The sequence below is a fragment of the Zingiber officinale genome, chromosome 1B (genome assembly GCF_018446385.1).
Source record: "Zingiber officinale cultivar Zhangliang chromosome 1B, Zo_v1.1, whole genome shotgun sequence".
NCBI lineage: Eukaryota > Viridiplantae > Streptophyta > Magnoliopsida > Zingiberales > Zingiberaceae > Zingiber > Zingiber officinale.
The window spans coordinates 29,312,918-29,337,796 of NC_055986.1; the positions used below are offsets into that span (position 1 = coordinate 29,312,918).

A 24,879-nucleotide genomic window follows, 5' to 3' on the forward strand; every position below is an offset into this window, starting at 1 on the left:
CCCTTGTATGTCGTATGCTTATGATACCTCGCATGATATTGATATACAATGATATGAATTCGGTTTTAGTGAGTAGGAAAGGAACTTACTGAGCCATGAGTGCTCATAGCTTACTTTCCTTGTACCGCAGATATAGGGGACGGATATTCGGAATGACGGAGCAGCAGGAGGAGCAGATAGTGATGTGTGTGGTGGTGACTCGGCAAGAACGATTCGGACAAATTAATATTTTTAGTTATATGATCAATATATGCACATTCGAACTAATCAGAATATGCGATATCATGCTTATTTAAGAAAAAGGAATGATTTAAAATTTTTCGCTGTTATAGTATAACTAAAGCATGTACGTAAGTAGTATAAGATCGTAGCATCGCCCTTGGGTAAGAAGGGTGGACGTTACAGTTTACTGGCTGGTCCTCCTTTTGGGTAACTCCCTGGTTTGTGTTTGTTGCTAGAGTTCCCTTTCCATTTAGAGCCATGGGAGCTGTGGCCCTGGTGTTTCTGAGTACCCGAACCTCCTTGACCTTTGGACTCTGAGAAGGATTGCTTCTGCTGCTTGATGCTATTCTGGTAATGCTCCGTGATGAGAGCACTACTTACTAGTTCTTCTGTGGTTTGTGGCCTATGAACGCCACTGGCTACATTCAGTGCTATGTCCGGCCTCAGCATTTTAAGCATCAGTCGGACCCTTTCCTTTTCAGTGCTGGCTAATTCGGGACACAGATGAGCCAGCCTGTTGAATTTCTTCACGGCCTCCTCAACTGAAAGGTTGCCCTGGCGGAATTCAGTGAACTCATCGTAGTGACGGTTTGTGACCCGCATGTGAAAGAACTCCTCAAAGAATTCTTTCTCGAAGTCAGCCCATGTCATCTGGTTTACTGGGCGCTTCGCTCTAATTCTCTCCCACCACATGCGTGCATCTCCTACTAGGCAGAAAGAGGCGCACTTCACCTTCTCATGTTCTGGCCAGTCCAGAAGCTCCATCGTACTCTCCAGTGTTTTGAACCAGGCATGAGCATCCCATGGTTCACTGGTGCCTGAGAAGTTCTCTGGCTAAATTTTCTGCCACTGGATCAGATAGGCTTCTCTCCTTGCCCCGGTTGCTGGGGCTACTGGTGCTGCAGGCTGGACTGGTGGAACCTCTATAACTACTGGAGTTGCTAAGTTAGGTTCTGGGGTGACAGTGGGGGTGTTCTGCTGATTAGCCCTTAAAGTGGCTATCTCTTATTGCTGTTCAGCTAGCTGCTGTTGTAACTGAGCCACTACTGCTGTAAGGTCTGAGGGAGGCACTGAACTGCCTGCCTCTTGCTGGGGCTCAGTAGCTAGTGCCCTTCTAGCTGGGCATCCTCGTGCCATTTCTAGAGACATAGAGGACATACATAACTAATACAATCATAATTGCATAACTATTGTTATCATGTTAGATACTATCATAAATAAACATGCTTTAGTTATCTCTAAACATGAAAACAAGAAGCATAAATACAGTGAGAGATGTTCTTACTTGGAAGCTGCGAGTTCAATGTTGATGTGTGTGTAGGAAGTATGGAACTTGGCTCTGATACCACTCTGTAACGACCCGCCTCCTACTGACTAGGCTGCGAGGCCGGACCGTCACATTATGCTGTGCTAAGCTATATTATAAGGTGCGAAAACGTGAACTAATTTAAAATTTACTAAACCCATGCCAATTGCTACTAAATCTGAACTGATGCTTAAAGATACCCTTTTTAAATGTTGTACCTTTACTCCAAAGAGAAGATCTAGCCTTCACATGTGATTAAGGACTGAACTTAAGTGTTTCCAGCTGGAACAGGCATTTCAATCGATCGGCTGATCGATTGGGATGTTCGGATCGATTCACTGATTGATCCATCATGCCACTGTATACGAAAACTTTGATTGGATCGATCGGTTGATCGATCCAGACTTGTTGATCGATCCATTCATCGATTCAGCTCGCTATTGTGCACGGGGTAAATTCTGGATCGATCGGCTGATCGATCCAGGCTTGCCAATCGATCCAGGGATCGATTCCAAGGCTCTCTGTTCGCGAGGCTAATTCCCCGATCGATCCAGTGATCGATTCCAGAGCTTACTGTTTGCGAAATCAAGCTCCCCAATCGATCGGCTGATCGATTGGGGGCCTCCAATCGATCGACTGATCGATTGAGGTTTCTGATTTTGTAGTTGAGTTCTGATTTCAGCACTGTTTCGTGCCCAAATCACATATACAAGTTCTAAAATGGCTGGGAAACATTCTAACATCAAATATTTAGTATTCTAAGCTTGGCCTAGTGCATAGTTCACTAGTTCATGGCATTTAAACATACTTAAGTGCAGAACAAATAAATTGCTAAAGAGTTCTAATGCTTAAACAAAACTTGCTAGATCCCTAAGATCTTTATTCCAAGTTCCACCCACACACATCTTCATCGCATTATCCTCCAGCCTCCGCTAGTCCATCTTTTCTTTACCTTTATCTGCAGTATAAGGAAAAGAGTATCTGTAAGCCTGGGAGCTTAGTAAGAAACCATCTACCTTACAAAACATGCATACGATGAAATTTATGTTTTAAAACATGCTGTTTGAAATACATGCTGAACATGGCTAAATATGGATTCTAAAACATGGCATAAACACATACGATACATGTCAATCATAGCTAAGCCTAAAAACCATCATGTGGATCTGTAAGAACTAAACTAAAATAAAACTGAATTGAACTAATGCTAACTGATGCTAAGCTGTACTGTTTTCACATAACATATTTCGTAAGGTTTTTGAAAAACTATTTATCATAGATAGATGAAAATAGATAATCATACTACTGATGGGTCCGGCAATTATATTTGCTGTGCGCGCATCCCTAACTAGACCCGAGGTAGCTAATCCCAAATCCAGTAGGGTTACTAGGTTATCTAAACCTAGGGACGACTATGGGAGCCCAACCCAAGGACATCTAATCCAGTACAGTGCCAATGAATAAAGTAAAATACTGAACTATAAGCTGAATATCTTGTCTTGCTTTTATTAGGTTGACTGCACCTAATGCTAGGTTATCTGAACCTAGAGGCGACTGTGGGAGCCCACCCATTGGACCGTAGTCCCATGTAAGCTATAACAAGGCTAGAAAAACTAATTTAAACGCTTCTATTGCATTTACTGAGCTATTAAAATGCCAACTGTAATATTTTACTGAGCTAAGCATTTTATCGAACACTTGGTGTACTCCAACTCTCCCCTCTATTAGGGAGACCACATCTAGGCACCCGACAACATCTAAAACCTCCACTGAAGGGGGGGGGGGGAAACGTGTCTGGCCCATCTAGAGGTGCTCACTAAATCCCTAAATCTGCGAGGAGGGTTAAATACACCCTATGTGTCGAAACACTACATATAGCTAATTTAAAAACATGCGATCATACGAAAAGCTACTTATATTGTAGGTGAGGGGTTTCTTAACTTCTGCTCGAAGTTTCTTACAAATCTAAACGCTAGATTTCCGGTGGAGGAGATCCCTTCGGCGATCTCCTTGCGTCTACGTGTTCCTCTCGCTGAGGTGAGCGTCCTCGTGCCTTTGATGTTGCCGGAAGATACTCCTATGGCCCTAGGGATGGAACCCTAGGTATTCCTTGGCTTGGGCGCCGAGAGGATGAGGGAGAGAAGAGGGGTCAGCGGGTGAGGGTTTGAGGAGAGGAAAGTCACGATCCAAATAACTCCTCACTTAATAATTTTTCCCTATTTATATTAAGTGGTTAATTCGCCCAACTTAAATATAAATATAATTGATTCCCTCTTCTTTCAGCACGGCCCTGTTGGGTTCAATTGGTTACTAGCGTCCACTATAAGTCGTAGGACCCAATAGGTCTCGGGTTCAATACCCGCGTAGGCTATTTTACGTTCCTATTTGTTTTTGCTATTTCCACTACTCTACAATTTCTGTAAAAATAGCCTAAATTTCCAGAAAAATACTAGGATATTTCTAATAATTATTTTGAGAATTTTCGGGCGTTACATCCTTTTTCTCCTAGTGAACATTTTTCTTACCAAGTTCACCAGATATTCTTCATCTTCGGAATCTTGATCGGAATCTTCTTCCGATTCAGACTTGCTCTTCTTTTCTTTGGAGGAGCCTGCAAATAAAGCAACACCTTTCTCAGCTCCAGCATTAGTTTGTTCAAGCAGTTCTAACTCACAAAAAAGCTCGTCTAACTTTAATTTAGATAAGTTTTTAGAAATTTTGTAGGCATCTACGATCGATGCCCACAAACTATTACGTGGAAAAGCATTTAGTGCGTACCTTATTAAATCTCTGTTTTCCATGATAGGTTGTTTTTGTATGGAGTCCGTTGAGGATGTCCTTGATCCTCGCGAGCAGTTGACTTGCCGTTTCCCCTTCCTGCATTTTTATATTAAATATTTTATTTAAAAGTAAGTCTCTTTTTGTTACGTTTGCGTCGCTCGTTCCTTCGTGCAGCTCGATAAATTTGTCCCATAATTCTTTAGCGTTCTGATGCGACCCGACCCGGTTCAGCTCTTCTCGTGTTAGACCGCAGTGTAGCATGTTGATTGCTTTGTTTTCCGTCGACGCCTTTTTCCTCATGTCCGGAGTCCACTGTTCCGGGTCTAGTGGATTTCTGGAGTTGTCGACTGGAGTTCGGTACGCCTTTATGACGCTGAACCATTGATCGTAGTCTGTCTTTAGGTACACCTCCATTCTTTTCTTCCAGTACGAGAAGTCATCCCCGTTGAATAGGGGATGACGTACTTGTTGGAGCAATCCCAATGGTCCGCGGGATCATGTGTTTTGGTGTTTGAGCAAAGGGTTTAAGTTAGGTTTACTCTTGTTATTTGATATGTGTACTTGAGTTGTGCAGGACTGCAGGTGACACATGTGACTCAGGTTGACGGCTTCGGGTCCGGTGAAGGATGGAGCATCCGAGGGACCGTGGACAAGGCAGCGAGGACAAGAGCCGAGGGAAGCAACTTCGAGGCATACGCGAAGGATGACATTGGGGACGAGCCGCGGGCTTGGATGCATCCGAGGGACGAGAGCCAAAGGAAGTAAGCTTGAAGGCAAGAGGTAAAGGCTGCAAAAGAAGAGTCAAGTGAGTCGTGAGGGTACGAGTGCATGAGAGATTGTACTCGGAGTAAAATCCTAGTTTTAGGGTTTTACTGTAGCGGCACTATAGCAGTTACTGTAGCGCACTGTAGCAGTCGACTGGTGTATGGACCAGTCGACTGATGCACTGTAGCAGAGAGCCGTTGGGCTGGCATCAGTCGACTGGTGCAAGGACCAGTCGACTGGTAACGGGCAAATCAGGTTCTGATTTGTTCCAAGCTCTATAAGAAGGAGCTTGGTATGGCCGGCCAAGGTGACGAAATTAGACTTGGTTAAGGTCTAATTAGTAGTCTTCAAGTGCTTGTGTAATCCAAGAGGTCTTGGTGAGTTTGTGGTGAGGTTTCTCCACCCACAAGGAGCGACTTAAGATAGCCGGAGTTTGCCGGGGGCTAATCCACCGACGGATAGGGATCGTCCACCTCAAGGACAAGTCGTGGAGTAGGAGCCCTAATCTCCGAACCACGTTAAATGAACGTGTTAGCGGTTTGCTTGCTCTTTCTTGTATTTGGTATTTAGCTTTCTATTTGTGTTCGTTTGTATTCCGCTGCGCTAACATCGTAGGAAGTAAGGATTTGGGGGCGCCGTCTATCCAACCCCCCTTCAAGTCGGCCGCAAGATCCTCCAACAAGTGGTATCAGAGCGAGGCCGTTCTCCATTGGACTAACCGCCAAGGAAGCAAAGATGACCGACTTGATTAAACCGCCAAAGCTTGAAGGTAGAAGCTTATGGGACATCACATATTGGATGATGAAGATGGAGGTCTTCTTCAACACGGATTGGAACACCATGATGGTGGTCAAAGAGCCGTTTGAAGTCCCGAAGGACAAGAAAGGGAAGAAGCTCCGACCACTACATTGGACGGAGGAGCAAACCTCTCGGTCAAAAGCAAACGAAAAGGTAATATGTATATTAATTGATATTTTGCCTTATGACATAATGAGCCTTGTAGGTAAATACGAGAATGCTCACGATTTGTGGAGCAAGATAAAGAAGGCTCAATGGGAAGAACATATGCATACACAAGAAGAAGAAAAATCCGAAGAAACGGATGAAGAAACTCAAGTAGAGGAGGAGCAATCGGAAGGTGAAGAGCACTCAACTTCCGAGGAGAAAGAGGAGAAGGATGAAGAAATGTCATCCACTAGTGTGGATGAGGAGACATCCTCAAAGGTTGAAGAACAATCCAAGACAAGCGAAGAAGAAGAAGTCTTGGAAATCAACCTAGCAAGCACCTCCACCGAAGTGAAGTCAAAAGACCATATAATATGCTTCGGGTGCAATGAGAAGGGGCACTACAAGAGTAGATGTCCATTGGGTAAGAAGAAGGTAAATCCTAAACCCATTCAAGTAAATTTAAACACTAACAAGGGTTGTAGGAATGAAGAAGCTCAAAGGAGGAGATTGCGCATTGTGTGCTTCTCGTGTGGGGAGAAGGGACACTACCACACCAAATGCCCCAAGAAGGGGGAAATCAAGAAGCTTGCACATTTGAAGAAATGGGAGAAGAAGAGAAGCAAGAGTCAAGGGGGAGCTTCAAGGGTAAGGGAGGTATACCTTAATTTGAAATGCAATGAAAATTCTTATGTTCCCATGCATGCTAGGAAAAATAATGATTATCATTATGTAGCAATGCAAAATTTTGGATTTAAGTATCATGATAGGAATAGGGTAAATACCGATCATAACCCTAGGAGACCTATGCATGATAAACCTAGGAAAGTTAAATTCTCATTACCTAAGGAGAAGAAGGTAATAGAGAACCAAGGCATTAATCCCAAGAAGGGGAGACATATGCCTAGAAAGGGTAGGTCTAGGAATGTCCAAGGTGGACATGTTGACTCTAGGTTTAGGAATCTAGAAAGGGAGAATCAAACTTTGAAGGCAAAGCTTGATGATTTAGAGAAATTCCTTAAGAGATTCACTATTGGATCTAAGGGATTAAGTATGGTGTTGGGGAGTCAAAAACCCAAAAATGATAGATCGAGTCTGGGATACCGATCTAGTGTCTCCAAGGTCAAAAGGAGACCATGTGCTAAGGTGGCACATGATAAGGGCAAGGGAGAGTCATCTAAGGCCAAAAATAAATATGCTAGGGTTGCATATGATTATGGCAAGGATGATGTGTCCAAGGTCAAGAAGATAAGGAGATCTTCTAAGGGACATCATTGTGGTTTGGCCACAATAGATGAGTCACCTAGGGAGGTGACTAAGGTAAAGAGCTCTAGGGGGAGCTCCAAGAGTCAATTTGGGACCCATGGCCAATGGATCTCAGGTGGGTACTACTTGGGAGTCTAGAGGAGCCATGAAGTGTGCCAAATGGTTTGGAGACGAACTTGAGTCTCAAACCTAGGGAATTGGCACACATGGTTTGTGTTTCATGCAAGAAATATGACAATTGGGGTCATATTGCGTGATAATTGGTTTTGGATGTATAGATGCCATACAAACCAATGCTAGGGATGCATTGTGGGTTGGTATGGGCAAATACATCAAAAGGAAGCCAAAACTAGGACTTTAGGTCAAGGTTCAATTGAACCATTTAGCTAGTTTTGGATTTTGGGTCAATCTTGGGATTGGTGATAGATACATTTTGTAATGTATTTTTCCCAAGTATACAAGGGTACAATAGACCTCTCTACAAAATTTAGGAATTTTTGGAGGTCTAGAGAATTTCTGGTGCATTTCTGAAGGTGGCCTGAAAAGGCTGATTTTTTCAGAAATAGGGTACCAGTCGACTGGTACAGATACCAGTCGACTGGTAATAATATTTTTGAGCACAGAATGGTTCTGTAAGCTCATTTTGTCGATACCAGTCGACTGGTGCCGATACCAGTCGACTGGTAACAATAAATTTCGACTACAGAATGTTTCTGTAAGGTTCTGTCGAAGGGGGCAGTCGACTGGCACTTAGGGCAGTCGACTGATACCAGCCTGAAAGTGTTTTTCAGCGCTGATCTTGACCATGTCAACTCACTTAGATGTATGAGATCCAAGGAGGATTAATACATGAGTTTAGGGTCAGTTTGGATGATAAGTTTTCAACAATTGGGATATTGTTGGAGAACTTTTTGGATGTTAGGCAAAGGGGGAGAATTAAGGTTTAGTTGGGAAAACCTTTAGTACCTTTGCGTAGGGGGAGCCTTGGGATAGGTTCTTAAAAAGCCCTGTGATAAAATCCTAGCTCAATGGGGATTGTAGGTGTAGGGGGAACCTTGTGATAGGTTCCAATGCATGTTTGCATTTTGTTTCGGCGGTTGCCAAGTGTGTAGCCTTGGCAATGTAAGTCCATTCGGCATTATAAGTCCAAGTGTGTAGCCTTGGCATCGTAAGTCCATTCGGCGGAGTAAGTCCAAGTGTGTAGCCTTGGCATCGTAAGTCCATTGTATTAGCATGTTTATTTGCTATTTGTTTTCCCTAACTTAAACGTATTGCCAAACACCAAAAAGGGGGAGATTGTTGGAGCAATCCCAATGGTCCGCGGGATCATGTGTTTTGGTGTTTGAGCAAAGGGTTTAAGTTAGGTTTACCCTTGTTATTTGATATGTGTACTTGAGTTGTGCAGGACTGCAGGTGACACATGTGACTCAGGTTGACGGCTTCGGGTCCGGTGAAGGATGGAGCATCCGAGGGACCGTGGACAAGGCAGCGAGGACAAGAGCCGAGGGAAGCAACTTCGAGGCATACGCGAAGGATGACATTGGGGACGAGCCGTGGGCTTGGATGCATCCGAGGGACGAGAGCCAAAGGAAGTAAGCTTGAAGGCAAGAGGTCAAGGCTGCAAAAGAAGAGTCAAGTGAGTCGTGAGGGTACGAGTGCATGAGAGATTGTACTCGGAGTAAAATCCTAGTTTTAGAGTTTTACTGTAGTGGCACTGTAGCAGTTACTGTAGCGTACTGTAGCAGTCGACTGGTGTATGGACAAGTCGACTGATGCACTGTAGCAGAGAGCCGTTGAGATAGCCGTTGGGTTGGCATCAGTCGACTGGTGCAAGTGTTAGGATCCTTCGTACGGCTAGAGAGGGGGGTGTGAATAGCCGACCCCAAATCTCTCGAGTTTCTTCCTACAATTCGTTAGCGCAGCGGAAAATACAAAGAAACGTAAAAGAAGAAAACCAAACCTTAACACGAGGATGTAACGAGGTTCGGAGATTAGGGCTCCTACTCCTCGGCGTGTCCGTAAGGTGGACGAGTCCAGTCAATCCGTTGGTGGATGAGTCCCCGGAGAACCGGCTAATACAATATACTCCTTGTGGGTGGAGAAACCTCGCCACAAACGTTTGCAACAGCAAACAAAGAGTACAAGAACAAAGAGTAAGCAAGAAATACAATAAGAATACACAAGCACTCTACCAATCTTGCTTTCTCGTCGACTGGAGTCCGGATGAAGCAGCAGCTTCAAAAACTCTAACAGCAGCAGCTGTTCCAGTCGGTGAAGCTCACGCGAAGCTTTGGACGAGCTCAACAAAACTCAAGCACAGCAGCACTTAGCAACAGGAAGGAGGAAGAAGAGTTGTTTTCCTGTAGAAGCCCTCAGCCCCTTTATACCTGCGAAGAAGAAACAGCAGAGAACTAGCCGTTGCGTCGCAACGGCTAGAACTCTGATCGGCCCGCACCGATCGCCCAGGCGCAAGAGTTCGTCGACACCGATCGGTCCCGCATCATCAGGTGTCGCGATCGAATCTCGATCGGTCTCGCGGACCGATCAGTCATCCCGATCTGCCCCGCCATCCCGCCTCCCGCCCTCAGCATCCCGACAGACATAGGATTTCCGATGGTTCGCCGTCTTCTCGAGACACCGATCGGTCCTCGACCGATCAGAGCTTTTTCTCCGCCGATCGTTCGATCGGTGCAGGACCGATCAAGAATCCACAAGATGCCATCGGTGGAATCTGATCGGTCACCGCACCGATCAGAACATCGAGATCACCGATCGGTCCGAGACCGATCCAGCTTGGTTTTGCCCAACCAAGTCCAAACCAATATCCGTCAACCTTGACCTATTGGTTCATCATGCTTAGCATCGGTCACTCCTTGACCGCTAACTCCCCACCAAGTGTCCGGTCAACCTTTGACCTACTTGGACTTTTCCACACCAGACGTCCGATCATCCCTGATCCATCTGGATTTTCCTCTTCGTGCCAAGTATCCGATCACTCCCTTGACCTACTTGGACTTTCCAACACCAGAAGTCCGATCATCCCTGATCCATCTGGATTTTCCAACACCAGAAGTCCGATCATCCCTGATCCATCTGGATTTTCCCTTGCCTGGTTTCACTCACCAGGACTTTCCAACTGCCTAACATCCCAGTTAGGACTTTCCCACTGCCTGGCTTCACTCACCAGGACTTTCCAACTGCCTAACATCCCAGTTAGGACTTTCCCACTGCCTGGCTTCACTCACCAGGACTTTCCAACTGCCTAACATCCCAGTTAGGACTTTCCCACTGCCTGGCTTCACTCACCAGGACTTTTCCGTGCCAAGTCTCCATACTTGGACTTTTCCAGTGCCAAGTCTCCATACTTGGACTTTTCCAGTGCCAGGCTCCCTGCTTGGACTTTTCCGTTGCCAAGTCTCTATACTTGGACTTTTTCCCGAATCAGGTCAACCAGGTCAACCTTGACCTACGGTTGCACCTACAATCCCCCAAACATCTATTCTTGTCTCACATCAAGAATAGAACTCTCTCACGAGTGTCAAACATCAACATGCAACTCAACTAGGTCAACCTTGACCTAAAGTTGCATCAACAATCTTCCCAAGTCAAACATCAAAATACAACTCGAGTCAAGTCAACTCGAGTCGGGTCAACCAGGTCAACCTTGACCTAAGGTTGCACCAACAGCAAGGACCAGTCGACTGGTAACGGGCAAATCAGGTTCTGATTTGTTCCAAGCTCTATAAGAAGGAGCTTGGTATGACCGACCAAGGTGACGAAATTAGACTTGGTTAAGGTCTAATTAGTAGTCTTCAAGTGCTTGTGTAATCCAAGAGGTCTTGGTGAGTTTGTGGTGAGGTTTCTCCACCCACAAGGAGCGACTTGAGATAGCCGGAGTTTGCCGGGGGCTAATCCACCGACGGATAGGGATCGTCCTCCTCAAGGACAAGTCGTGGAGTAGGAGCCCTAATCTCTGAACCACGTTAAATGAACGTGTTAGCGGTTTGCTTGCTCTTTCTTGTATTTGGTATTTAGCTTTCTATTTGTGTTCGTTTGTATTCCGCTGCGCTAACATCGTAGGAAGCAAGGATTTGGGGGCGCCGTCTATCCAACCCCCCTTCAAGTCGGCCGCAAGATCCTCCAACAGTACTGTGCTAAAGCCTTCTAGTTGAGACATCCTGCACACAAGTAAACAACGAAAAGAAATATCCCAAGACTTGGTCTTGGATTAGCATTGCGGGAAGAAAAAAATAAGAGAAGTAACTAAATTGGTGTTGCACCAATTTAGATTTAATTGCAACGAAGAAGAAATTTCCAAAGCAATTAATAATAATATCAGATTAGAACTAAGCATAAAACTCGAAAACAAAACAAAAAAAACAAAATAAAAGTTAATATTTTCACCCCCTGTCTGATTGGTGGTTGCACCAAATCAGAGCGGTACCTGCTCTGATACCACTTGTTGGACCGTGAAACGTCGATAGAGGGGGGGGTGAATATCGATTCGAAAAGCAGCGTTAAAAAGAGTTAAGCGCAGCGGAATAATAAAAAAATTTAGACAAATGAACACGGTGTTTTTTACTTCGTTCGGAGCCTGTGACGACTCCTACTCGAAGGCCCGTACTCCGTGAGTACTTTTGTTGGGCAATTTACTAGCAATTCGAAATGATAAGTACAAAGGCAGTACAAGAAATGTTAATAAATAGTAAAACAAAGCTATACCGACAGAGGGAAAGCTACAAAGAAAAGATCGCGTTGTCAGAGCTTCGTTAGAGTCGTTGGAGCGCAGAGCAGTAGAGCAAGCAGTCTAAGATTTCTGAGTTGATATAGAAGCTCCACCCTTGGGGCTTCTTTTATATGCTGCTCCGGGCGTCTGGATCCCTTCTGGGCGCCCTGGTGCGACATGGCAGGTCTAATCATCGAACTCCACGTGGCGACGACTCGGCTTGGATAAAATTCACCTCCGGGCGCCCGGATCCCCTCCGGGTGCCCGGGCCCCTCTTCTCCAGAAAGTCCTTCTCCTGCAAGAAAAGGTTAGTCCGAGGCAAATATACCTTGCAACACAGATTGTTAGCACAGTTTTATAGATAAGCAAATTGAGTATGAATCAGCAAAAAGAGTATGACTTAGATTCCGTCTTTCCGAGACCGGAATCTAGTCACGATCTCGACTTAGATATCCGAAATGGATATAAGCCGGATCGACGCCTAATGCTCCCTTCCCGGGAACGCGTCCTCGCAGTCACTCCCCTCCAGTGACTTACCTCACTTACCTGCCAGACGTTCGGTTAGCCCGTCGACCTAGCTGGACTTCGTGCCTAAGCGTCCAATCAGCCCGTCGACCCGCTTGGACTTCGTGCCAGCTATCCGGTCAGCCCGTCAACCTAGCTGGGCTTCGTGCCAGACATCCGGTCAGCCCGTCGACCTGTCTGGACTTCTCCTGCACACTCGATCAGAGTGTTAGACAACAACAAACTAACTTAACCTGATTTGTCATTCATCAAAACCTGGGTTAAATCGTTAGTGCTAACCGCACCAACAGTTGACTTTTTCGTCCGGGACCTCTGCTCTGTTTCAGTCCCGCCTCGGTCCAGGTCTTCCGCTCTAGATCCGCTTACTTGGGTGATCATTGCAATCCGGAAAAGGGCTCACCCGAACCCAACTTCTGGTCTTCTCAAGCAGCCTTCCGCTCTGGCTTCTCGTCCCTCGGAATCGCTGCGTGTTTCCCCTCGTCCACCAGCGTACTCATCCGCAGTCTTCGTCCCTCGGTCGCACCGCGTGCCGACCTTCTCGCTAGCTGCGTCTCTTGCTCCCCGAGCAATCTTCCGCTCTGGCTTTCGTCCCTCGGAACCACCGCACGCTTCCTTCTCGTCCACCGGGGCACTCTTCCGCAGTGCCTCGTCCCTCGGACGCACAGCGTGCCGTCCTTCTAGCTAGCTACGTCTTCCGCTCGACTACCTGTGCTCCTAAGCTCCTGCACACTTAGACACAAGGTTAGAAACAATGCATGACCTAACTTAACTTGTTGATCACACCAAAACAACCTTGGGGTTCCAACAGAGAGATTCTGACACACGTTATGTGTCAAGGGTTGGAGGGAGGATGATTTAAAGGGAGAGAAGGTTATGACATGTGTCAAGAGTTGGATGGGGTAATTTAAGTGTCGAATTAGGAAGGTAATTTAAAAGAAGGGAGAGATTTTGACCTATGTTAAAAATTATATAAAATAAAAATTTTGATAAAAAAAATAAACAAAATTGATTATAGAAATAAAACTAAATAAATATTAAAATAATAAATAAATTAATTTAAAAAATAAAACTAAATAAAAATTAAATAAAATTAAAAAATATATAAGTATTAATGAAAAAATAATAAACAAAATTAATTAAAAAAATAAAACTAAATAAAAATTAAAAAATATATATAAATATTAATCAAAAATAATAAATAAAATTGATTAAAAAATTAAAACTAAATAAAAATTTAAAAATATATAAGTATAAATGAAAAAATAATAAATAAAATTAATTTTAAAAATAAGACTAAAAAAATCAAAGAAAATAGAGGGTAGAACGGTCTTTTGAAGGGGAGAGAGAGAGGAGGAGGGGGGAGGTGTGCGGTGTCGCGAGGGGGGGGGGGGGAAGAAATTTGCTTCAAATATTATGGTTGTATGATATACTTTATAAGAGTTTTGATTGCATGAGTCAACATCATGGGTGGTTCAAATATCGTGGTTGTATGATAAACATAGTGAGAGTTTCGAACTCTTGTTATATGAGCCTATCTAATCTTTTATCATTACATTGTATCGCAAGGGAAGAGAAGAGGGTTTCTAGAGCCTAGCGCTGGGGTAAGGAAGGAGGATGCGAAGAGAGTGAATGTTCGGCGTTTGAGGGGTGATTAATTTGGCTAGTGTTTAGTCCCACATTGCTTGTGCTTGGTGAGCTTCCTGCAGAAGACATTATAAATTGGTTCAAGGTTGATTGATAATAAAGCATGCAGTTGTGTGATAGACACAAAGCGAATTATTCTTTCTCCTTTTACTAAAGAATACCGTGTACTTGTCACCAAAAATAGCATATATTAATCTTTGAAAGAGCTTTTTTTACAAAGGAGCCCTAACAAATTACAAGTTGAATTTGTTCCTAACAATTTTAAAATTAGATTTTGATTGCATGAGTCAACATCATGGTGGTTTAAATATCGTGGTTGTATTATATACTCTATGAGAGTTTTGAACTCTTGTTGCATGAATCTATCTCATCTTTTTCCATTACAGTATATCCCAAGGGAAGAGAAGAGGGTTTACGGAGCGTAGCGCGTAGGAAACGAAGGAGGATGCGAAGAGAGGGAAGGTTCAACGTTTAGGGGTGATTAATTTGGCTATTGTTTAGTCCCACATTGCTTATACATGGTGAGCTTCCTACAGAGGACATTATATATTGGTTCAGGGTTGCATCATAATAAAACATGTAATTGTGTGATAAGCACAAAGCAAATAATTCTTTCATCTTTTTTTAAAGATACTGTGTACTTTTCACTAAAAACAGCATACATTAATTTTTGATGAGCCTAATCAAATTGCAAGTTAAATTTGTTCCTAACAATTTTTAAATTAATTATTTTAGTTGTAAGAGTTATAATGTTTCATATATTTAATTTTATCTCATATTTTTATTTTTTAATAAATTAGATATTTTTGGTTCTATAGAAGTTTACACTAATTATTTGCATATATTTGGAAAGTACACCGACTATTAGGATATATTTTGAAAGTACAGATGAAGTGTGGTGGACAACTAAGCATAATATCATGGTTGCATGATATACTCTGTGAGAGTATTGATTGCATGAGTCAACATCATGGGTGGTTCAAATATCGTGGTGGTATCCCAACGGAAGAGAAGAGGATTTACGGAGCCTCGCTCAAGGAAGGAGGATGTGAAGAGAGGGAAGGTTCGACGTTTGAGGGGTGATTAATTTGGCTAGCATTTTGTTCCACATTGCTTGTGCTTGGTGAGTTTCCTACTTGGACATTATAAATTGGTTCATGGTTGCTTCATAATAAAACATGCAGTTGTGTGATAGGAACAAAGCGAATTATTCTTTCGCCTTTTACTAAAGAATACCGTGTGCTTGTCACTAAAAACAACATACATTAATTTTTGAAAGAGCTCCTTTTACATAGGAGCCCTAACAAATTATAAGTTAAAATTTTTCCTAATAATTTTTAAATTAATTATTTTTGTTGTAAGAGCTATAATGTATTATATATTTAATTTTATCTCAAATTTTTTATTATTATTTTAGATTGATTATTAGGGTATAGATGGCGTGTGGTGGACGACTCAACATCATGAGTGTGGTTCAAATATTGTGGTTGTATGATATACTTTGAAAGAGTATTGATTGCATGAGTTAGCATCATGGGTGGTTCAAATATCGTGACTGTATGATATACTTAGTGAGAGTTTCAAACTCTTGTTATACGGAGCCTAGTGATGGGGTAAGGAAGGAGGATGCGAAGAGAGTGAATTTTCGGCGTTTGAGGGGTGATTAATTTGGCTAATGTTTAGTCCCACATTGCTTCTGCTTGGTGAGCTTCCTACAGAAGATATTATAAATTGGATCAAGGTTGCATGATAATTAAACATGTAGCTGTGTGATAGGCACAAAGTGAATTATTCTTTCGCCTTTTACTAAAGAATACCGTGTGCTTGTCACTAAAAATAACATATATTAATTTTTGAATAGGGTTTTTTACAAAGGAGCCCTAACAAATTACAAGTTAAATTTGTTCCTAACAATTTTTAAATTAATTACTTTGGTTGTAAGAGGTATAATGATTCATTTAATTTTCTCATAATTTTTAATAATTTAGAAAATTTTGGTCCTCTTTACATTGATTATTAGGATATATTTAGTTAGTACACTGACTTTTAGGATATATTTAGAAAGTAGTTTGGTGGATGACTAAGCATGGTTGTACAATATACTCTGTGAGAGTTTTGATTGCATGAGTCAACATCATGGTGGTTTAAATATCGTGGTTGTATAGTATACTCTATGAGAGTTTTGATCTCTTGTTGCATGAGTTTGTCTCATCTTTTACCATTACACTGTATCCCAAGGGAAGAGCAGGGTTTACGGAGCCTAGCGCATAGGAAATGAAGGAGGATGCAAAGAGAGGGAAGGTTTAGCGTTCGAGGGGTGATTAATATGTCTACTGTTTTGTCCCATATTGCTTGTGCATGGTGAGCTTCCTACAGAGGACATTATAAATTAGTTCAGGGTTGCATCATAATAAAACATGCAGCTATGTGATAAGCACAGAGTGAATTATTCTTTCGCCTTTTACTAAAGAATACCATGTGCTTGTCACTAAAAATAGCATATATTAATTTTTGAAAGGACTTTTTTTTACAAAGGAGCCCTAACAAATTACAAGTTAAATTTCTTCTTAACATTTTTTAAATTAATTATTTTAGTTCTAAGACCTTTAATTTTCATACATTTAATTTTCTAAAAATTTAGGAATTTTTGATCCACTTTTCATTAATTATTTGGATATATATAGATAGTACATAGACTATTAGGATATATTTAGAAAGTAGTGTGGTGGATGACTAAGCATCATGAGTGTCGTTTAAATATCGTGGTTGTACAATATACTCTATGAGAGTTTTGATTGTATGAGTCAAAATTATGGTGGTTTAAATATCCTGGTTGTATGATATACTCTATGAGAATTTTGAACTCTTGTTGCATGAGTCTGTCTCATCTTTTACCATTACACTATATCCCAAGCGAAGAGAAGAGGGTTTTCGGAGCATAGCGCGCAAGAAATGAAGGAGGATGCGAAGAGAGGGAAGGTTCAACGTTTGAGGGGTGAGCTTCCTACAGAGGACATTATAAATTGGTTTAGGGTTGCATCATAATAAAACATGCAGTTGTGTGATAAGCATAAAGCAAAATATTCTTTCGCCCTTTTATAAAGAATACCGTGTACTTTTCACTAAAAACTGCATACATTAATTTTTGATGAGCCTTAACCAATTGCAAGTTAAATTTGTTCCTAACAATTTTTAAATTAATTATTTTAGTTGTAAGCGTTATAATGTTTCATATATTTAATTTTATCTGATATTTTTATTTTATAATAAATTAGATATTTTTGGTCCTATGGAAGTTTACACTAATTATTTGCATATATTTGGAAAGTAAACCGACTATTAGGATATATTTGGAAAGTACAGATTGTAACGACCCAATTTTCCCTATTTCGAGTTCCAAATATCCATAAAAATATTTGGAAATGCTTTTAAAATATTCTAGAGATTTTTAGAAATTTTTAGAGTATTTTTACGTAATTTTTGGAGGTCGTTTAGTATTTTTACAAAATAAAAGAAATTTTGACAAAAAGAGTTAAAGGCGAGGCTCGAACCCATGATCTCGGGTTGGACCTGACCTAACCAGACACAGCCAACCAACTGGGCTGCGCACGCTTTGTTAACTAAGTATGGGGAGAAATAAATTTAAAGCATAGATAGTAATTAATTATAACTCGAGTATAAGAAAGGGAATTAGGTTTTGAGTTTCCAAAACCCAAAACAATTCCTCCCGAAATTCTCTCTCCTCACCTCTCTCGCGTGCGACAGCGGCGGCGTTGCTTGGACAAAGGCGAAGACGAATTTAAGGTTTCATTTCGACGGCCGGCGAGCGTTCTTCTTCAAGGGTTCTACATAAACCCAAACTCCCCTCGGCAAGGCGAACGCACGGGCAGGAGAAGAGGCCGAGAATCCCAAGCCTTCGAACCCTAGGTCCCTTCCTCCGTCGGCTGTAAGTCATACAAGCAAGGGTAAGTACTACTCACCTGCGGTAGGAGTTGCTCCGAGCTTTCGGTTTTCGTTACCTTGCTTCCGGATCTTGTTGTGCCGAGTAGAAGAATATAATATGCTAGGGTTTTCTTCCTTGCTTTGTTGAGATGCTATTCTCGGATTTAAGCATGAGCAGTAGTTGAATTTGTTTTACTTTCATAGCTTGAACTTCACAGTATGCTTAGTTTTGCTTTCACATCATGTTTAAGTGGTTTTATTCCTTGCAGCATAGCCTAAGGAGCATGGTTGTGCTATGAAACCTTAGAAATTGTAGGTAGATGGAATGGTAAAGTGCCCCATTTGATCTGTTTAGGGGTTTATGAGAATGTTAGTACTATTATGTTGATTCGTTCCTTTAGTACAGATTAAAAATGTTAGTTGTAAGTGTTAGCAATATCATTCAGTTGCCTTAGGGTGCTTTGGTAATACAACATGCTTTAAAATTAGAAATGCATGTTATATTTACTTACGTGATGTATGATTAGTAAGATTAACTAGCTTTCTTTTGCTCTATTTTACAGCATGTTTAGAAAGTCCAAGTTAGCTATCTTTTGCTCTATTTTACAGCATGTTTAGAAAGTCCAAGTTAGCTATCTTTTGCCCTATTTTACAGCATGTGTAGAAAGTCCAAATTAGCTCTCTTTTGCTCTATTTTATAGCATGATTAGCAAGTTTGAATTAGCTTACTTTTGCTCTATTTTATAGCATGATTAGTAAGATTAGATTAGCTTTCTTTGCTCTTATCACAGCATGTTTTAGAAGTTCAAACTAGCTCTCTTTTGCTCTATTCTAGAGCATGATTAGTAAGTTCAGATGTGCTTTCTTTTCCTTTGTTTTACAGCATGTTTAGAAAGTTCAGATTTGCTTTTCTGTTGCTTTGTTCTATAACATGCTTAGAGAGAGTGTAGATTTGTTTCCCTTGTATTGTTTTTATAGAGCATGCTTAATTAATTGTAATCCTACACTTGTTAGGTATATCTAAAGGATTCCAATAAATTCTAATAAAGGATTATGAGAAAACTGAGTAAAAAGAAAAAGACTAAAGTCTAGTTAAAAAGAGATAACAAGTAAATTAAAGTAAGAGGCTAGTACCCGACTTCCGAGGTTGTTGTTAAACAAATCCAGGTGACCAATTCTGAGGTCTTGGCCCTGGTAAGACCGAGGTCTTTATCCTCATAGGGCTGGAGGCTCGCTACCCCAGTCACTATTAGAGAGCGCGCAAAACAAAGATGGTACTAAGCCTGGGCCCAAAGAAGAAAAGAAGAACAAGAAGAAGAAAGTGAAAGAGAAATTAAAAGATTAATTTCTGGTGTAAAGATATAAGAACATGAAACAAGTTTATGCTTAGAATCAATAAAAGTTTAGTTCTTTAATTTTAAGCTTACAGTAGTTGTTTCATTACTTTCCTGTCAGTTAGTGAGCATGTTTAGTATTCAGTTTTATTTCTGTATACCATGAGTACATGCAGCTTTGCTTTAGCATTTCAGTTTCAGTATTATTGCATTACTTTTATGCACTTCGAGTTTTGTGAGATAGATTAGTACTTACTAAGCGTTTTCGCTTATAGATCTTTTTTCCTTTCCTCCTACTGCAGATAAAGGAAAAGCTAAGATATGAAGGGAGACGACAGGATGGTGGTGGTGATGAAGGTGTGTGATGACTGCGACTGTGGAGAGATCCAGAGAGTGTTATCAAACCTGCAGGACCTATTTGATTAGAGTTTATGCTTTAGTTCTTTTCTTTAACACTATTTTGAAGTTTATGAGATTGTAGTTGAGTTTATTTCCGCATATGCATTTAGTCACTTTAATTATTTGTGGAGTGATATAGTTGGTTGTCTTTACTGTTGTTTTTATAACTGCGTGGTTGTGAAAAATGAGTTCCAGCCGCCTGTGACTGCATATATGTCTTATGTACTATGGATTTGGTCACCGGTACAGGGGAGACTCTGCCGAAATTTTTCGGTAGGAATTCCTCTGAACCGTGATAAATCTAAGTATTGCTAATAATAGCGTCAGTGACACTAGTAAGTAGAGTTGTAGTTAGGTAACGGTCGCCCTTAGCGAGTAGTAGTAAGAAAGGTGGGTTGTTACAGTTGGTATCAGAGCAGTGTTCCATTCTCCAGCATCACACACACATCAGCATCATCCTCGCCGTCTCCAAGTATGAAAGTATTTAAATCCTTTCTTTATTCTGCTTTCCTTATTATTAACTGCAGTATAGAGTACTTATTTTTTTGAGTACTAAAGTAAGATAGAAGATTTAGTTTCCCTTTTCTTTATTCATATTTATGTATGATTAGAAGGGTTAGAGAGAGGATACCAAGTCCTTTTCTTTGCATAATTAGATGTTAAGAAAAAGGATGTCCCCGTACCATTCGTACTGAGAACCAAGATCAGGAGAACGAAGAGCTTAGATCAACTGAACCTGATCTCTCTGAAGTTGTTGCCTAACCCCAGAGACAAGTAGCAGAACAGCAGCAAGTGATTGCCAATCTGATGGAAAACCAGCCAGCAGTTCCTCCCCCAACCATTAATGTGGAGACTTCAGGGGTGACTGAAGTCCTATCAGTTGCCCTGGAAGTCGCCACAACAACAAGAAGACAAGAAGCATACCTCATCCAGTGGCTGAAACTGAAACCAGAAAGATTCTCAGGCACGACTGAGCCCTGGGATGCCCAGGCTTGGTTCAAGACACTTGAGAGCACAATGAAGCTTCTTGACTGGCCAGAAGTCGAGAAGGTCAAGTGCGCCTCTTTCTGCCTGTCTGGAGATGCTCGTATGTGGTGGGAGAGGATAAAGACCAAGAGAGCAGTCGATCAGATGAGCTGGGCAGATTTTCAGTTAGAGTTCTATGAAGAGTTTTATCACCAACAAGCGCTATGAGGAGTTTATAGAGTTCAAGCCAGCCAAGATAGAAGATAAGACAGTAGGGAGCCCGGAGCCCCAGTCAAGTAAGTGCAGAAGAACAGAAAGAAGGTAAGAAAGAGGGGGTTCGGGTGGTCTGTGAATATCCCGAGGTATTCCCAGCAGATCCACCTGGACTACCTCTCAATAAATGAGTGGATTTGGGATTGAATTGGTTCCTGGAACCAGTCCAATTTCAAAAGCTCCGTATCACATGTCTCCAGCAGAGCTGAGGGAATTACAAGAACAACTACAGGAGTTACTTGACAAAGGCTTCATTCGCCCTAGTCATTCACCCCGGGAAGCTCCAGAGTTGTTCGTTAAGAAGAAAGACGGATCCGTGCTAATGTGCATAGATTTCAGAACGCTGAGCAAAGTAGCAGTGAAGGACAAGTACCCCCTTCCCAGGATCGATGACTTATTTGATCAGTAAAGAGGAGTAACAGTGTTCTCAAAGATAGACCTACGCTCTGGGTACCATCAGCTGAAGGTGAAAGAAAGAGATATACCCAGAACGGCGTTCAGGACCAGATACGAGCACTACGAGTTTGTAGTCATGCCTTTTGGAGTGACTAATGCACCTGCGATCTTCATGGACTTAATGAACAGAGTGTTCAGAGAATATCTTGACAAATTTGTCATCGTATTCATCGACGACATTCTGGTCTATTCAAGGACCCCAGAGGAGCATGACACACACTTGAGGATGGTACTGCAGACTCTGCAGCAAAAGCAGCTTTATGCTAAATTCTCAAAGTGCGAGTTCTGGTTAAATCAGGTGGCGTTTTTAGGTCACATTATTTCTAAAGAAGGTATTCAAGTGGATCCAACCAAGGTGGAAGCGGTCAACAACTGGAGTAGACCCAAGAACGTTAGAGAGATCAGAAGCTTCCTTGGTTTAGCTGGGTACTACAGGAAGTTCGTGGAGGACTTTTCCAGGATAGCCTCTCCACTAACAGTCCTCGCCAGAAAGAACAAGAGATTCGAATGGTCAGATAAATGTGAGCAGAGTTTCCAAGAGCTCAAGAAGAGACTGACCAGTGCTCCCATTCTGACTGTTTCAGAGAGTGACAAGAGTTTCGACATTTATAGTGATGCTTCCAAGATGGGCTTAGGAGCTGTACTCATGCAAGAAGAAAAAGTCATAGCTTATGCTTCCAGACAACTCAAAGATTGTGAGAAGAACTACCCTACTCATGATCTTGAGCTGGCAGCTGTGGTTTTTGCACTTAAACTCTGGCGACATTATTTGTATGGAGTTCAACGTAGAATCTTTACAGATCATCAGAGTCTTAAGTACTTCTTCACTCAGAAGGACTTAAACATGAGACAGCGCAGGTGGCTAGAGTTGGTCAAAGATTACGACTGTGAAATCCTCTACCACCCAGGCAAAGCTAACAAAGTGGCAGATGCACTCAGCAGAAAATCCAGTGCATCCCTGATGTCTTTGTCATCATTAGCTCGGCCACTGCAGAAGGAGTTGTCAGATTTTGGACTTGAAATTATTGAAGGGCAACTCTCTGCATTGACCTTAGAGTCCACATTGCTTGAGGAGATACAGAGAAAGTAAAGTGAAGATCCAGACATCCAGAAAATCAAGCAAGGGTTACAGAAGGAAGACAAATCAGGGTTTCAAGTAACAGCCAGCGGGACTCTTTATCAGGGGAGTCGCATTTGCGTGCCCCATGATGAAGAACTGAGGAAGAAGATCTTAGAAGAAGCTCATAGTACACCCTACTCCATGCATCCTGGTTCTACCAAGATGTATCAAGATGTGAAACAGAGATTCTGGTGGTTTGGACTCAAAAGAGATGTAGCTAAATATGTCAGTACCTGCCTGACATGTCAGAGGGTCAAAGCAGAACACCAAAGACCAGGAGGAGTTCTACAACCTCTTCCTATACCAGAGTGGAAGTGGGAAGACATATCCATGGACTTCATAACAGGTCTCCTAAGACCCACGAATGGATATGATGCGATATGGGTGATAGTGGACAGATTGACCAAGTCTGCTCATTTTCTAGCCATCAAGGTGTCTCACTCTATAGAGCAGTTAGCACAGTTGTATGTTAAAGAGGTGATCAGACTTCACGGAGTTCCTAAATCTATTGTTTCTGATAGAGATGGGCGCTTCACCTCTCACTTCTGGGAGTGTGTTCAAACTGCACTAGGCACCAAACTCAAGTTCAGCACAGCCTTCCATCCTCAGACTGATGGACAGACAGAGCGAGTAAACCAGATTCTAGAAGATATGCTCAGAGCTTGTGCACTAGATTTCAAAGGAAGTTGATGCAAGTATCTATGCTTAGCTGAATTTGCCTACAACAATAGCTATCAGGCCACCATCAAGATGGCACCTTATGAGGCGTTGTATGGTAGGAAGTGCAGATCACCCATTTGCTGGCAAGAAGCAGGTGAGAGAAAAGAAATGGAAGTAGAACTGGGCATTCAGACAGAGCTGATAGATGAGACTACTCAGGCTATCCAGAAGATCAGACAGAGAATTGAGACTGCCCAGAGCAGACAGAAGAGTTATGCTGACACACGCCGTAGGCCACTTGAATTCCAAGTAGGGGATTCAGTTTTTCTCAAGGTCGCTCCTATGAAGGGAGTGATGAGATTTGGCAAAAAGGGAAAATTAAGTCCTCGTTATGTAGGACCTTACCTGATCACAGAAAGGATTGGAAAAGTAGCTTACAAGCTGGATTTACCACAAGACATGTCAGCAATACATAATGTATTTCATGTCTCTCTGCTAAAGAAGTGTCTCCACGACCCTAGCCAAGTGATTCAGCCTCAGTCAATGCAGATCCAAGATGATCTTAGTTATGAGAGCAGACCTACACAGATAGTGGACAGAGCAGTCAAGAGACTAAGAAATAAAGAAGTGCCACTAGTGAAGGTTATCTGGCAGAACCAGAGGCACGAGGAAATCACTTGGGAGCGGGAGGACAGCATGAGACAGAAGTATCCAGAGCTATTCTAAGTTCGAGGATGAACTTTTTATAAGGTATGGGAGATTGTAACGACCTAATTTTCCCTATTTCGAGTTCCAAATGTTCATAAAAATATTTGGAAATGCTTTTAAAATATTCTAGAGATTTTTAGAAATTTTTAGAGTATTTTTACGCAATTTTTGGAGGTCGTTTAGTATTTTTACAAAATAAAAGAAATTTTGACAAAAAGAGTTGAAGGCGAGACTCAAACCCATGACCTCGGGTTGGACCTGACCTAACCGGACACAGCCAACCAACTGGGCTGCGCACGCTTTGTTAACAAAGTATGGGGAGAAATAAATTTAAAGCATAGATAGTAATTAATTATAACTCGAGTATAAGAAAGGGAATTAGGTTTTGAGTTTCCAAAACCCAAAACAATTCCTCCCAAAATTCTTTCTCTCCTCACCTCTCTCGCGTGCGACAGCGGCGGCGTTGCTTGGACAAAGGCGAAGCCGAATTTAGGGTTTCATTCCGACGGCCGACAAGCGTTCTTCTTCAAGGGTTCTACACAAACCCAAGCTCCCCTCGGCAAGGCGAACGCACGGGCAGGAGAAGAGGCCGAGAATCCCAAGCCTTCGAACCCTAGGTCCCTTCCTCCGTCGGCTGTAAGTCATACAAGCAAGGGTAAGTACTACTCACCTGCGGTAGGAGTTGCTCCGAGCTTTCGGTTTTCGTTACCTTGCTTCCGGATCTTGTTGTGCCGAGTAGAAGAATATAATATGCTAGGGTTTTCTTCCTTGCTTTGTTGAGATGCCATTCTCAGATTTAAGCATGAGCAGTAGTTGAATTTGTTTTACTTTCATAGCTTGA

The 24,879-nt window shown here is 42.1% G+C and overlaps 5 non-coding genes and 1 pseudogene across 5 annotated transcripts; 5 read left to right on the top strand and 1 right to left on the bottom strand.

Moving 5' to 3' along the window:
• LOC122036279 overlaps nt 1-24,879 on the bottom strand; it is a 148,743-nt pseudogene that overhangs the window by 90,925 nt on the left and 32,939 nt on the right.
• On the top strand, nt 14,288-14,405 carry LOC121993179. Its single transcript, XR_006115104.1, has one exon. It is a non-coding gene; the product is annotated as a U5 spliceosomal RNA (small nuclear RNA).
• Nucleotides 15,363-15,480, top strand: LOC121995306. Its single transcript, XR_006115857.1, has one exon. It is a non-coding gene; the product is annotated as a U5 spliceosomal RNA (small nuclear RNA).
• Nucleotides 15,944-16,061, top strand: LOC121993127. The gene has a single exon (XR_006115084.1). It is a non-coding gene; the product is annotated as a U5 spliceosomal RNA (small nuclear RNA).
• Nucleotides 16,602-16,718, top strand: LOC121992987. The gene has a single exon (XR_006115040.1). It is a non-coding gene; the product is annotated as a U5 spliceosomal RNA (small nuclear RNA).
• On the top strand, nt 17,236-17,353 carry LOC121993223. Its single transcript, XR_006115134.1, has one exon. It is a non-coding gene; the product is annotated as a U5 spliceosomal RNA (small nuclear RNA).